The sequence below is a fragment of the Pan paniscus genome, chromosome 17 (genome assembly GCF_029289425.2).
Source record: "Pan paniscus chromosome 17, NHGRI_mPanPan1-v2.0_pri, whole genome shotgun sequence".
NCBI lineage: Eukaryota > Metazoa > Chordata > Mammalia > Primates > Hominidae > Pan > Pan paniscus.
The window spans coordinates 39,012,550-39,025,366 of record NC_073266.2 but is presented as its reverse complement, the minus strand read 5'-3'; the positions used below and the strand labels follow the sequence as shown (position 1 = coordinate 39,025,366).

The 12,817-nt window shown below is 45.2% G+C and overlaps 2 protein-coding genes across 4 annotated transcripts in view; one reads left to right on the top strand and one right to left on the bottom strand.

Annotated features, from left to right (window-relative positions):
- SNRPD1 (small nuclear ribonucleoprotein D1 polypeptide) overlaps positions 1–6,637 on the bottom strand; it is a 28,326-nt gene extending 21,689 nt beyond the window's left edge. The window contains exon 1 of the mRNA XM_008968597.3: positions 6,505–6,637. The gene's annotated coding sequence lies outside the window, so the exon portion shown is untranslated. The remainder of the gene's footprint in view (positions 1–6,504) is intronic.
- Positions 6,638–6,721: 84 nt separating this feature from the next.
- ESCO1 (establishment of sister chromatid cohesion N-acetyltransferase 1) overlaps positions 6,722–12,817 on the top strand; it is a 71,956-nt gene continuing 65,860 nt past the window's right edge. For 2 of the 3 annotated variants that reach the window (XR_004667618.3, XM_034943944.3), the window contains exon 1: positions 6,722–7,020. The gene's annotated coding sequence lies outside the window, so the exon portion shown is untranslated. Of the gene's footprint in view, positions 7,229–12,817 lie in introns of all 3 variants that reach the window. The other variant, XM_014342291.5, reaches the window with a different exon arrangement.

The following is a 12,817-nucleotide window of genomic DNA, read 5'->3' as shown; positions in this document are numbered from 1 at the left end:
ATGCCTCGGCTGGGCGTAGTGGCTCACACCTGTAATCCCAGCATTTAGGGAGGCCCAGGTGGGCGGATCACCTGAGGTCAGGAGTTCGAGACCAGCCTGGCCAACATGGTGAAACCCTGTCTCTACTAAAAATACAAAAATTAGCCGGGTGTGGTGGCGGGCGTCTGTAATTCCAGCTATTCAGGAGGCTGAGGCAGGAAAATGGCTTGAACCTGGGAGGCAGAGGTTGCAGTGAGCCAAGATCGTGCTACTGCACTCCAGCCTGGGCAACAAGGTGAGACTGTATCTCAAAAAAAAAACATAATAGGCTGGGCGCGGTGGCTCATGCCTGTAATCCCAGCACTTTGGGAGGCCGAGGCGAGCAGATCATGAGGTCAGGAGATCGAGACCATACTAGCTAACATGGTGAAACCCCATTTCTACTAAAAATACAAAAAAATTAGCCGGGCGTGCACCTGTAGTCTCAGCTACTCGGGAGGCTGAGGCAGGAGAATGGTGTGAACCCCGGAGGCGGAGCTTGCAGTGAGCCAAGATCGCGCCACTGCACTCCAGCCTGGGCAACAGAGCGAGACTCCGTCTGGAAAAAAAAAAAAAAAAGAAAAAAAAAATAACTGAATGCCTCTTCTATTAGGATGCATGCTGCATGAGGAAGGAGACTTGAATGTATTGTTCTCTGCAGTATCCCCAGTACTGAGCATGGGGTACTCCTCTCTATTATCTTGAAGGTCCTTCCTACTTTGGGCTGATAAAAGAAAATAACTTGTATTTGATGAATCAGAGTTTTTTAACTTTATCAAGCCCAGAGAAACATTAAAATGAGACACACGTCTCATTCATCTATTGAAACTGTTTGTGGCCGGGCCTGCTGGCTCACACCTGTAATTCCAGCACTTTGGGAGGCCAAGATGGGAGGCTCCCTTGAGCTCAGAAGTCCAAGACCAGCCTGGGCAATATGTTGAGACCCCAAGTTTCTACTAAAAATACAAAAAAAAAAAAAAAAATAGCTGGGCATGGTGGTGCACGTCTGTGGTCCCAGCTACTCGGGAGGCTGAGGCAGGTGGAGGCTGCAGTGAGCTGAGATGGTGCTACTGCACTCCAGCCTGGGCGACAGAGCCAGACCCAGTCACACACACACACACACACACACACAAAACTGTTCACTATTATTACAAGTAGCTATAAATTAACTACTAATGCCACAGCAGACACTAAACCCCATACTCTATAGCTTAACAATGCATAGTCAATCACTAATCAATGTTATTTCTGTAAGCCAATGATAATTCTTGAAAAACAACTTTCTATCAGCTCACTCCCTGTCCAGGTTTTTTGCCTTTAAAAACCTGCTTGTAACAAAGGCCAAAAGGAGCTCGTATTCAAATTTACTTGTGTCTGAGTATTCCGGGCAGCTGTCCTCACTTTGGCTCAAGTAAACTCTTTAAATCACATTTTGTGTTTCAGCCTCTTCCTTTTAGGTTGACAGGGGCCTGCCTACTTCTTAAGCCATCCCCTTTCCCCTCAATAGTATAAGAATATTTGGGGCTGGGCGTGGTGGCTCACGCCTGTAATCCCAGCACTTTGGGAGGCTGAGGCAGACAGATCATGGGAGGTCAGGAGTTTGAGACCAGCCTGGACAACATGGTGAACCCCCGTCTCTACTAAAAATACAAAAAATTAGCTGCGTGTGGTCGTGGGCACCTGTAGTCCCAGCTACTCGGGAGGCTGAGGCAGGAGAATCACTTGCACCCAGGAGGTGGAGGTTCCAGTGAGCCGAGATCACACCACTGCACTCCAGCCTGGGTGACAGAGTGCGACTCCATCTCAGAAAAAAAGAAAAACAAAAATGGAGTTCTTGCAATTCATCAAGCTTCCTTCCTCTCCAGTCTTTCATACATACAGTTCTTTAATCTGGCTAACACCTACTCATCCCCTCTCAAGTATGTGGGGCCAGCATTATTATTTGTATGGTAGTGATGTGTCTCCCAGATGGCAAATTGAAATGTCATTGTCAGTTGATTTATCCTAAATTGCTGTACTTTTTATTTTCTAGCTCAAAAATTTTTTAGGATTTTTACTTTCTCATAGTATAAAACCATCAAAGAGTCCTGAAATAAAGTCAACAAGAGTGGGGCAACAAATAATGCCTTAATTTCCTGCTAGCAGGAGGATTAATCTGAAAGTGAGATTGTCCTGTCCTCTGTGATTTGGCAGAGGCTTTATCTATTGCAGGCATTTAGATGGGTCACAAGAAAGAAAAGGAACAAGGAAATGGGAAAATAATACATGGAGCAATGCAACTATTCCATTATTAGTTTTCAGAAGTAGACATCCTACTGATAAGCAAAGGCAGAAAAGTATATACTGCAATTTAGAGTAAGGAAACAAGCAATTTAAACAAGTCCAGGAAATTACATTCATGGTTTTGAGTTCAGCAGGAGAACATGGTCTTTTAATTCTTGCTGTAGGGGGCGTGAAAAAGACCTTCACCACTTATGTAACTATAATGTTGAGCACCACGATGTGTCATCTAGGTTATAGCGTTTATTTCTAGCACTGGTACACATCAAAGCTGAAACAATCAAAGATCTCCCCAGGACTTTCTTGGGAGATCTCAGAACGGGGGCCACTCTTTTCACTGAAACCAGTTTGCTGTGAACTTATGTAATCTCTGCCAAGTTGTCAGGAAAGCATACTTGAGAATGAAACTAATACAGATGAAAGAACAGCTGGGCATTGTAGAGTGTCCTGCTGACATCATCTGACATCCTCAGGTTTTAGGATGACCTGAGGTCAGCAGTTCCCCTATAGCTCCTGGTTATGGTAGCAATACTTTTTTTTTTTTTTTTTTTTTTTTTTTTAATGTTGCTCACATGAGTTTGAGCTGGATTTCAGTCATTTTCTAACTAAAGAGACCTGACTAACATTTTGTTTGGATTATCAAACACTACTTTCTTTTTCTAAGTTGAATGTCTTCCTACAGTTATCTGAAAAAATATTTTCTTGGTAGTCTTAGACCCCCTTTGAACTAAAACTTGTGATTCTTTCAGTTGTGATCTATAATTCTCTACCTGTTCAATGCTAGGCTTCTCACTAATTGTAAAACTTTTAACATTTAAAAATATTTATTCATTCATTAATAAAAATGCTTTAGATGTAGACATAAGTAACAGTTATATTTCCAAATTATAAGTTATATTTTTATTTTTCTTTTTTACAAAATTTTTAACTTTTATTTTAGGTTTGAGGGTACATGTGAAGGTTTGTTACACAGGTAAACACGTGTCATGGGGGTTTGTGGTACGCATTATTTCATCACCCAGGTATTAAACCCAGTACCCAACAGTTATCTTTTCTGCTCCTCTCCCTCCTCCCACTCTTCCTCAAAAAACTTTAATTCTTTTTTTGTTTGTTTGTTTTGAGATGAAGTCTTTGCCCAAGTGGCACGGTCTCGGCTCACTGCAACCTCTGCCTCCAGGGTTCAAGTGATTCTCCTGCCTCAGCCTCCTGAGTAGCTGGGATTACAGGCAGGTGCCACCATGCCCGGCTAATTTTTGTATTTTTAGTAGAGACCAGGTTTCACCATGTTGGTCAGGCTTGTCTTGAACTCCTGACCTCAGATGATCTGCCCGCCTCGGCCTCCCAAAGTGCTGGGATTACAGGCATGAGCCACCGTGTCTGGCCAACTTTAATTCTTTACTCTTTCCTGAAAGAGACTGTAATCTCAAAGATATTTAAATAATAATGGATTATTATTTAATCAGATTATTATTGTTTCTTAGTAGACAACCAAATTAAATGAACCAAATTTCAAAGCTCATAGATAGAATGCTCTAAAAGAAAACTACCGATAGAAGGAAAAACAAATATGATATAATAGTTCAGAGTAAGATTTAATCAATTACACTACAAATTGAGACTACTGGTATTCATGAATCGGAAGTGAAAAAATCCTTCAAAATGATAAAGAATAATGCTTAAGAAAGTTTATTTTTTCCCATGAACGCAAACTATTTATTCTTTTCACAGAAACTGATTATATATAGTTTTAGAAAAGAAAATAAGGCCAGGCACGGTGGCTCATGCCTGTAATCCCAGCACTTTGGGAGGCCGAGGAGGGTGGATCACCTGAGGTCCGGTGTTCCAGATCAGCCTGACTGACATGGTGGAACCCTGTCTCTACTAAAAATACAAAAAAATTAGCTGAGCGTCACGGCGGGCACCTGTAATCCCAGCTAATTTGGAGGCTGAGGCAGGAGAATTGCTTGAACCAGGGAGACGGAGGTTGCAGTGAGCCAAGATCACGCCACAACACTCCAACCTGGGCAACAGAGCAAGACTCTGTCTCAAAAAAAAAAAAAAAAAAAAGAAAATACAGCATAAATTGCAGGCATGAATTATGTATCGAAAATACATGATTTATTTCTTTTCTTGTTTTTTTAAGGCCACCGGCTGGGATCAGACACCAGGGTCAGCAGAGCAACAAGCTGCTATGGCCTAGGCTCCTGGCCGGAGGGCTATGATTTCATATGGTCTGATATTTGCACGAATTCCTATGCTCCTGATTGAGGCCAATTTAGCATATAGAGTGGAATAGACTACTCAGAAGCAGAGGCCTATTTTGTGAGAATCGACACTCATTAATATGGTTTCTTTGTCTGCCAGAATTTGAATTACTACAGACAAAGTAGTTTATCCAACCAAAAGAAGTCCCACCAGTTGTCTGGCAATCAGAAGACGAAGATGAAGGGAAACATAGGTCAGGTCTCCTGATAAATAACCAGCTTTTAACCAGACCAGTAGTTTACTCCTGTTCCCCCGCCCCACCCCCCCCAATTTGAGCTGTTTGGCATATGTCATTAAAGTGTGTATCAGGGACTGGAGCTGAAGGTGGAAGCAGCAGACAGGTCTTTGCCAAGTAACACAACTATGGTAATGTGAAGAATGGCCTCACCCATCAATACCTCCCAAACAGCTGGGATTACAAACGTGAGCCACTGCGCCCAGCCTCGTTTTTGTTTTTAAGCCATAACATCTCCCTGCGCAAACTGACAGGCAGCTCACTATTCGTGGAAGATGAATTGTCAGAAAAACATCAGGTTTGACAAACTTAGAGCACATTTTGGTTGTACTTGGCTTCAAAGAAGGAGGGCAGGAAGGGGAAAACCCATTTATGATCACCTCTTCCCATTCTGAAATGCAGAAGTACCGAACTAGCCTCACAGTTCCGCAAATAAGTAAAGGGTAGCACAGAACATATGTTCAAAAGCAGTCTAGTAGCCGGAGCAGTGGCTTAGGCCTGTAGTCCCAGCGCTTTGGGAAGCCAAGGAGAGAAGAGAGGATCACTTGAGGCCAGGAGTTCGAGATCAGCCTGGGTTGGTCTCAGTGAGACCTTATCCCTACAAAATATAAAAAAATTAGCCTGGCGGCCGGGCGCGGTGGCTTACGCCTGTAATCCCAGCACTTTGGGAGGCCGAGGCAGGTGGGATCACAAGGTCAGAAGTTCGAGACCAGCCTGGCCAAGATGGTGAAACCCCGTCTCTACTAAAAATAAAAAATTAGCCAGGCGTGGTGGCAGGCACCTGTAGTCCCAGCTACTCAGGAGGCTGAGGCAGGAGAATTCCTTGAACCTGGGAGGCGGAGGTTGCAGTGAGCCGAGATCGTGCCATTGCACTCTAGCCTGGGTGACAGAGTGAGACTCCAACTCAAAAAAAAAAAAAAAAAAAAATTAGCCTGGCATGGTGTCGTGGGCTTCATACATGCAGTTCTCAGGGAGGCTGAGGCAGGCGGGATCGCTTGAGCCCAAGTCGAGGCTGCAGTGAGCCGTTACTGTGCCACTGCACACCAGCCAGGGCTACACAGCAAGATCCTTCCTGTCACAAAAGAAAAAAGTGTGGGAACCATGAATCCTAGTGATAGAATCTTGGATTCTATCTCTAGAGGCGTCCAAGAGCGAGCCAAAGCTTTGTCTGAACACTCAGTCTGACTAAGTCTAGCAGAATATTTTACAATTTCTGATGACTCTTGCACTCTGATACACTGGAAGAAAGTGTGCAAGGAGAGGGCGAAGCCCTGCATTTTTTGGAGGTGCTGGAGGGCAGGGCAGGGACTGCACCCTCCTTTTTTTTTTTATTTGAGACAGGGTCTCACTCGTCCAGACTAGAGTGCAGTGGCCCAGTCTCAGCTCACCACAACCTCCGCCTCCCAGGCTCAAGGGATTCTCCCGCCTCAGCCTCTCGAGTAGCTGGGATTACAGGCGCACGCCACTACCACCCGGCTAATTTTTGTATTTCTAGTAGAGACGGGGTTTCACCATGTTGGCCATGTTGGCCAGGCTGGTCTCGAACTCCTAACCTCAAATGATCCACCCGCCTCTGCTTCCCAAAGTGCTGGGATTACAGGCGTGAACCACCGCGCCCGGCCCCACCCTCCTTCTTTACATTGGCTCATATGGAAGACCAAAGGCACCTGGATTATACATCGCAGACAGAAGCAGCCAAAACCTACATGGCAACCAGTTGCGACAAATTTCCAAGGTAAACCACAACCGCTGGGGGCCTGGGTGGTTTTCAGCTCAAAGCGATGACCCCAGGAACGACAAGCGGCCGCCGCTAGGGGGCGCCGCCACTTCCCTGCCAGGCGACCACCCGCGGAGGCGCGCGCGCTAGGCCTCCCACCGCGCCTGCGCTGAGGATGGACACTAGCTCGCCTTTCCTCGACGCCCAGCCGTCCGGGCCGGGGTGAAAAACTGCGTGACACGCAGTGAGCGTGGCGGCCATCTTCGTCTTCTGGGCACGTCAGCTGAGCCGGTTAGGGCTGAAGAGGAGCGTTGCGCAAGCGCACCCAAGACGGTCACAGGTAACTCCCATCTGACGAGCGAGGCGTCGCCGTCGTCGCCGGAAGTTTGGTGTTTGCGCCGCGGGGGAGGCGGCGGCCGCAGCAGAAGCAGCTGAGTGTCTCCTGATACCCGGATGTGAGGCGATCCGCTGGCTCTAGTCTGACCCTCCGCCAGGCAAAAGGAAGGTACGCGAGCGTCCCTGACGGTCCCCGCCGCCTGTGTCTTCACCTCTCTTTTGCCAGCCCCTTCAGGGAGCGGACAGTTCTCCCTCTTCCTGTTCCACCCTCGGTGGCGTGTTGCCTCGCACGCCCCTTCCTACTGCTTCGGTCCCAGCTCTTCGCGCCCCTGGGAGGGAGGCGGGAGGCTCTAGGCTCCAAGACGCCGTCGCTTGAGGTAGGCAGCTAACGTGCTCGCGCGTCCGCGCACCACCTGCCGCTGTTTGCTGGGCGGTCGAAGTTCATAAGGGGTCGTGACCGCCGACGGGGCAGGGCCGGAGTTCCCAGCACTGCCGCGAGGGCTCCGGGAGCCCCGAGGTGGCGTGCAGCCATTGCTAGCACCGGGGCAGCGCCGGTGCTGGTCCCGCAGGTAGCTCCGGGCCCCGTCTCCGCCCCCTGCGTTTTCTCTTCCCAGCGCTTCACCGGAGCCAGTCCCTCGCCGCCTCCTGGCGCAACCCGCTGACCCGGCCTGAGCCTGGAGGCCTCTGCAGTTTGCGGGGCGCGATGTGGGGTCTTGGTTTTACAGCCTTCAGTTTGGGAGGGGAGCGGGCCCAAGGTCATAGAGTAACTCATGCTGCAAATGGGGGTCTCGGCACAGGTAGGGCGGCTCTGGAGTAGAAATGAGTGCATTGAGGGCCGCAGTGAAGTTTATAGCGATGGAGAGAGGCGAACCAAAGAGAATTGGGTCCTCGATTTTGATCACGGGTTAAGATTATTTTACTGTGGGGGTTTATTTTGCACAGGCAGAATGGGATAGCAAGTCCAACAATTCGAAGACTATCTCCTCTCCCTCCGCCTCTCAATGATGCGTCCGAAAATCCGGCGTGTGCTTTATTTTCCGGGGCGATGGGGACGCAGCGCGGACCAGGGGAGGGAGGAAGAGGAGGAGGAAGGAGCTCAAGCTTTGCGATTTGAGAAGTACTATGAACCATGTTTTCTGTAGTCTCAGCTGCAATGAGATTCCTTTAAACAGGAATCGCAGCACACAGTATCTAGATAGTATTACAAAACGATATCTCAATAAATAAGCTTCGCAGGAAACAAAAGCGCTACTTGGTGGCATAAGGTGTGGTTAGTCCCCCCACCACCATTGGCTTTTTTTAAAAAGTGGATAAAACATAGATTTCAGTTGAAAACATCCAGGTTGCAGTGAACTATGCTATATTCACTTTGTCTTCTGGTCAAGTACTTAGTTTCTGCTTTACACAGGACACCAACACGAATAAAGTTTTAAGTTATTATTTTATTTTGAGACGGGGTCTCGCTCTGTCGCCCAGACTGGATTGCAGTGGTGTAATCACGGTTCACTGCAGCCTTGACCTCCCTCCCCGGCCTCAAGCAATCCTCCCACCTCCGCCTCCCTGAGTGGCTGGGACTACAGGCGTCCGCTACCATGTTAGGCTAAGTTTTCTATTTGTTGTTGAGACGGCGTTTCGCCATGTTGCCCAGGCTGGTCTCGAACTCCTGGGATCAAGTGATCACCTGGGCCTCCAAAAGTGCTGGGATTACAGGCCTGAGCCACTGTGCCTGGTGAATTTTTTTTTTTTTTATTTGAAAAGCAAAAAATCTAATCAATGGAATTAGACATGGGAGTAGGATGAGAAGTGCTTTAAAACGTGCTTAATTTGGAAGTCGCAAATTCAGGCCTAGAGCATGTGAGGAAATGAGGAAACTAGGACTGTAATAGAGCCACTTTTTCCCTTTTAGGCAGAATGCAGAGTATCACTGTTGGGTCAGATATGTGACTTTGGAAGCACAATTCCAAAATTTGTCCTGGCTTACGAGCTAGAACTCCTTTATCATTGCTAACTGAGGAAAATATGCTATTGTTTCACCTTTCTCAATCAATATTATAATCCTGTAGTGAACAAGTAATTGTTTTTTTTTTTTTGAGATGGAGTCTCACTCTGTCGTCCGGGCTGGAGGGCAGTGGCGAGATGTCGGCTCACTGCAATCTCTGCCTCCTGGGTTCAAGCGATTCTCCTGCCTCGGCCTCCCGAGTAGCTGGGATTACAGACAAGTGCCACCATGCCCGGCTAATTTTTTGTATTTTTAGTAGAGATAGGGTTTCACCGTGTTGGCCAGGCTGGTCTTGAACTCCTGACCTCAGGTGATCCGCCTGCCTCGGCCTCCCAAAGTGCTGGGATTACAGGCATGAGCCACCATGCCTGGCCAAGTAATTTTTTTAATGTCCGTCCCATACAAGGTGCTGGCATTTAAATTGATAAATTATGCTTCACAGAATAACTAAAAAAGTACCCTAATTAATGAATGCCATTAACTTCTTTTGCCAGATAGTCCTTTTTAGCTTGGTAATTTATTATGCAGAGCTGATTGTATTTATTCTGTTAATGAACGTGACCAGCGCTGCACAGTTCGAATAATGGATTTTTTTGTAATAGTTAAATATTTTTTCATGACTTTTATTGGCAGATTTTTGTTCCACATAGAGTTCTTGGAATACCTTCTATTGAAGGTGATTAAAATTTAGGTACTAGAAACCAACTCCAGTAAAATTGTTACTGTAGATAATTAAGGACTATATTACCCCTTTTGTAACCCTGACTTTCATATTTTTCTGTGGATCATTCAATGAAAATCCTTTGGTTCTGTTTTTTCTGTATAAGTTCTGTATTATAGCTGTATTATAATACTGTAGTTACTTTTGGCAAATAAGAGCATTCTGTTAACCCAGCCATCATGTCTTGTCTTTTCCTGAGGGGAAGGGGCATATACATCTTATGCTTGATTGCATTACAAAGCTTAAAGGAAGATTTATATCCTCTGCTCTGTTCAGCTTCCTTTAAACATTTATGGCAGCACGTGTAAGATTCACACAAAAACTCAGAGGGTAAATTAAAAGGTGGTATTAAGTATTACTTTAATGTAGTGGTTCTCAAACTTTTTGGTCTTAGGATCTCCTTACACTCTTAAAAATTATGTAGGACTCCAAGTAGCTTTTGTTTATATAGGTTTATATCTATTGATAGTTACTGTATTAGGAATTAATTTCATATATATTAATTCATTTGAAATAATTAAACTACAGCTTAATATAAATAACATTTTAATTTTAATTAATTTTTTTTTTTTTTTTTTTAGTAACAGTGGCTCACTGTGTTGCCCAGGCTGGCCTTGAGCTCTTGGGCTGAAGTGATCCTCTTGCCAGTGTCCCAAATAGGTGGGACTACGGGTGTGCATACCCAGCTTAATATATTTAATAAATAACATTTTAATGAAAAACTATATTCCAAAATAAGTTAGTGAAAGAATGGTGATGGTATTACATTTTTGTAAATCTCCTTAATGTTTGGCCTGATAGAAGACAGCTGGATTTTCCTATCAATCTGTTGCTATATATGTTTCTGGTTGAAGTTTATGACCAGTATGTTGGGTGGGGTATTTTAGCTTTTTCAGATAGTTGTAATACTCTGATTCTGCAACAAAACTTAACAAGTGGTAATTTCTTAAAGGTTAGTTGCGATGTAGAATCTGAAACCATGTCTACATGTGTTTTGCATTCTGTTGCATTAGAATTCATTGGTCTGTTTTATACTTTTAATCTTTTGCTCTCGTATGATTTTGATCTCAGGAATCCTGAGAGTCCCCATATCACATTTTGAGCACTACTGCTTTAAGGTAAATAATTGAATGTTTAGAATTAATGTAGTTGTTGAAACTGAAGGGGATAATGATAATATGGAAATTGAGTTGGCAAGTAGTTAAGCGAAGCCAGGAGTAACTAAAAAAATTTTTTTTTATTTTTTTGAGACGGAGTCTTGCTCTGTTGCCCAGGTTGTGCTATCTCGGCTCACTGCAACCTCTGCCTCAAGGCTTCAAGCGATTCTCCTGCCTCAGCCTCCCGAGTAGCTGGGATTACAGGCACCTGCCATCATGCCTAGCTAGTTTTTTTATATTTTTGTGGAGACAGGGTTTTACCATGTTGGCCAGGCTAGTCTTGAACTCCTGACCTCAGGTGATCCCCCTACCTCGGCCTCCCAAAGTGCCGGGATTACAGGCGTGAGACACCATGCCTGGCCAATATTTTCTGTCTTTTCATAAAAACATTTTCCCTGTAATATTATTATAGCTAATTATTATTATTATAGCTAACACTTAAGCACTGGTGATATATCAGGAGCTTTTCTAAGAACTTTAAACATTTATGGCAGCATACGTAAGATTCTCACAGATAAAAATTCAGAGGGTAAATTAAAAGGAGGCATTAAGTATTACTTTAATGCAGTGTTTCTCAAACTTTTTGGTCTTAGGATCCCCTTATACTCTTAAAAATTATGTAGGACTCCAAGTAGCTTTATATTAGGAAAGGTTTCTTTTTTTTTTTTTTTTTTGAAGAGACGGGATTTCACTATGTTGCCCAGGCTGGTCTCAAATTCCTGGGCCCAAGTTATCTGCCCACCTTGGCCTCCCAAAGTGCTGGTATTACGGGTCTGAGCCACCACCCCTGGCCCAGGAAAGGTTTCTATTATGGCATCGTTGGAGAGGATTAAATTTAACTTACTTTTATCCCCCATAAATAGTATAGTCTTTGTGACAAGTATTATTCTTTTTATTTATTTATTTTTATTTTATTTATTTATTTATTTATTTATTTTTTGAGATGGAGTCTCGCTGTGTCGCCCAGGGTGGAGTGCAGTGGCGTGATCTCCGCTCACTGCAAGCTCCGCCTCCTGGGTTCATGCCATTGTCCTGCCTCAGCCTCCCGAGTAGCTGGGACTACAGGCGCCTGCCACCACGCCCGGCTAATTTTTTGTATTTTTTAGTAGAGACGGGGTTTCACTGTGTTAGCCAGGATGGTCTCGATCTCCTGACCTCGTGATCCCCCCCTCCTTGGCCTCCCAAAGTGCTGGGATTACAGGCATGAGCCACCGCACCCCGCCTATTTTTTTTTTTTTTTGGAGTCGGAGTCTCGCTCTGTTGCCCCTGCTAGAGTGCAGCGGGGCAATCTTGGCTCACTGCAAGCTCTGCCTCCCGGGTTCAGCCATTCTCATGCCTCAGCCTCCGGAGTAGCTGGAACTACAGGCACCTGCCACCATGCCTGGCTAATTTTTTGTATTTTTAGTAGAGATGGGGTTTCACTGTGTTGGCCAGGATGGTCTCGACCTCCTGACCTCGTGATCCACCCGCCTCGGCCTCCCAAAGTGCTGGGATTACAGGCGTGAACCACAGCGCCGGCCCCCTTTTTTTTTTTTGAGACGGAGTTTTGCTCTTACAGCCCAGGCTGGAGTGCAATGGCGTGATCTCGGCTCACCATGCCCGGCCAAGTATTATTCTTTGTAACACAGATACTGTTCAGTTTTAGAAGATATACGCCACTTAGATAATTTCTCCATAAGCTATTTGAGGGTGGGAATATGCCTATACCCAGCATCTATCATAATATATGTTTAAAATATATACCATAGGCTAGGCATGGTGGTTCACATTCACGCCTATGATCCTAGCACCTTGGGAGGCCGAGGCAGGTGGATCGCTTGAACCCAGGAGTTCGAGACCAGCCTGGGCAACATGGCGAAACCTCGTCTCTACAAAAAAAACACTAGCCAGACATGGTGGCGCTCTCGTGTAGTTTTTCGTATATAAAAAAGATACACACACACACACACACACACACACACACAGTAGTTGTAGACTATTTTAGCCCATCAGAAAATCAAGTTGTTAAATTAAACAAATACTTGTTGCTTTTAAGAAGTTAAAGTTGTTCCCATGGAAATTTGAAATTTACTGTTGTGTTTTGTTCAAC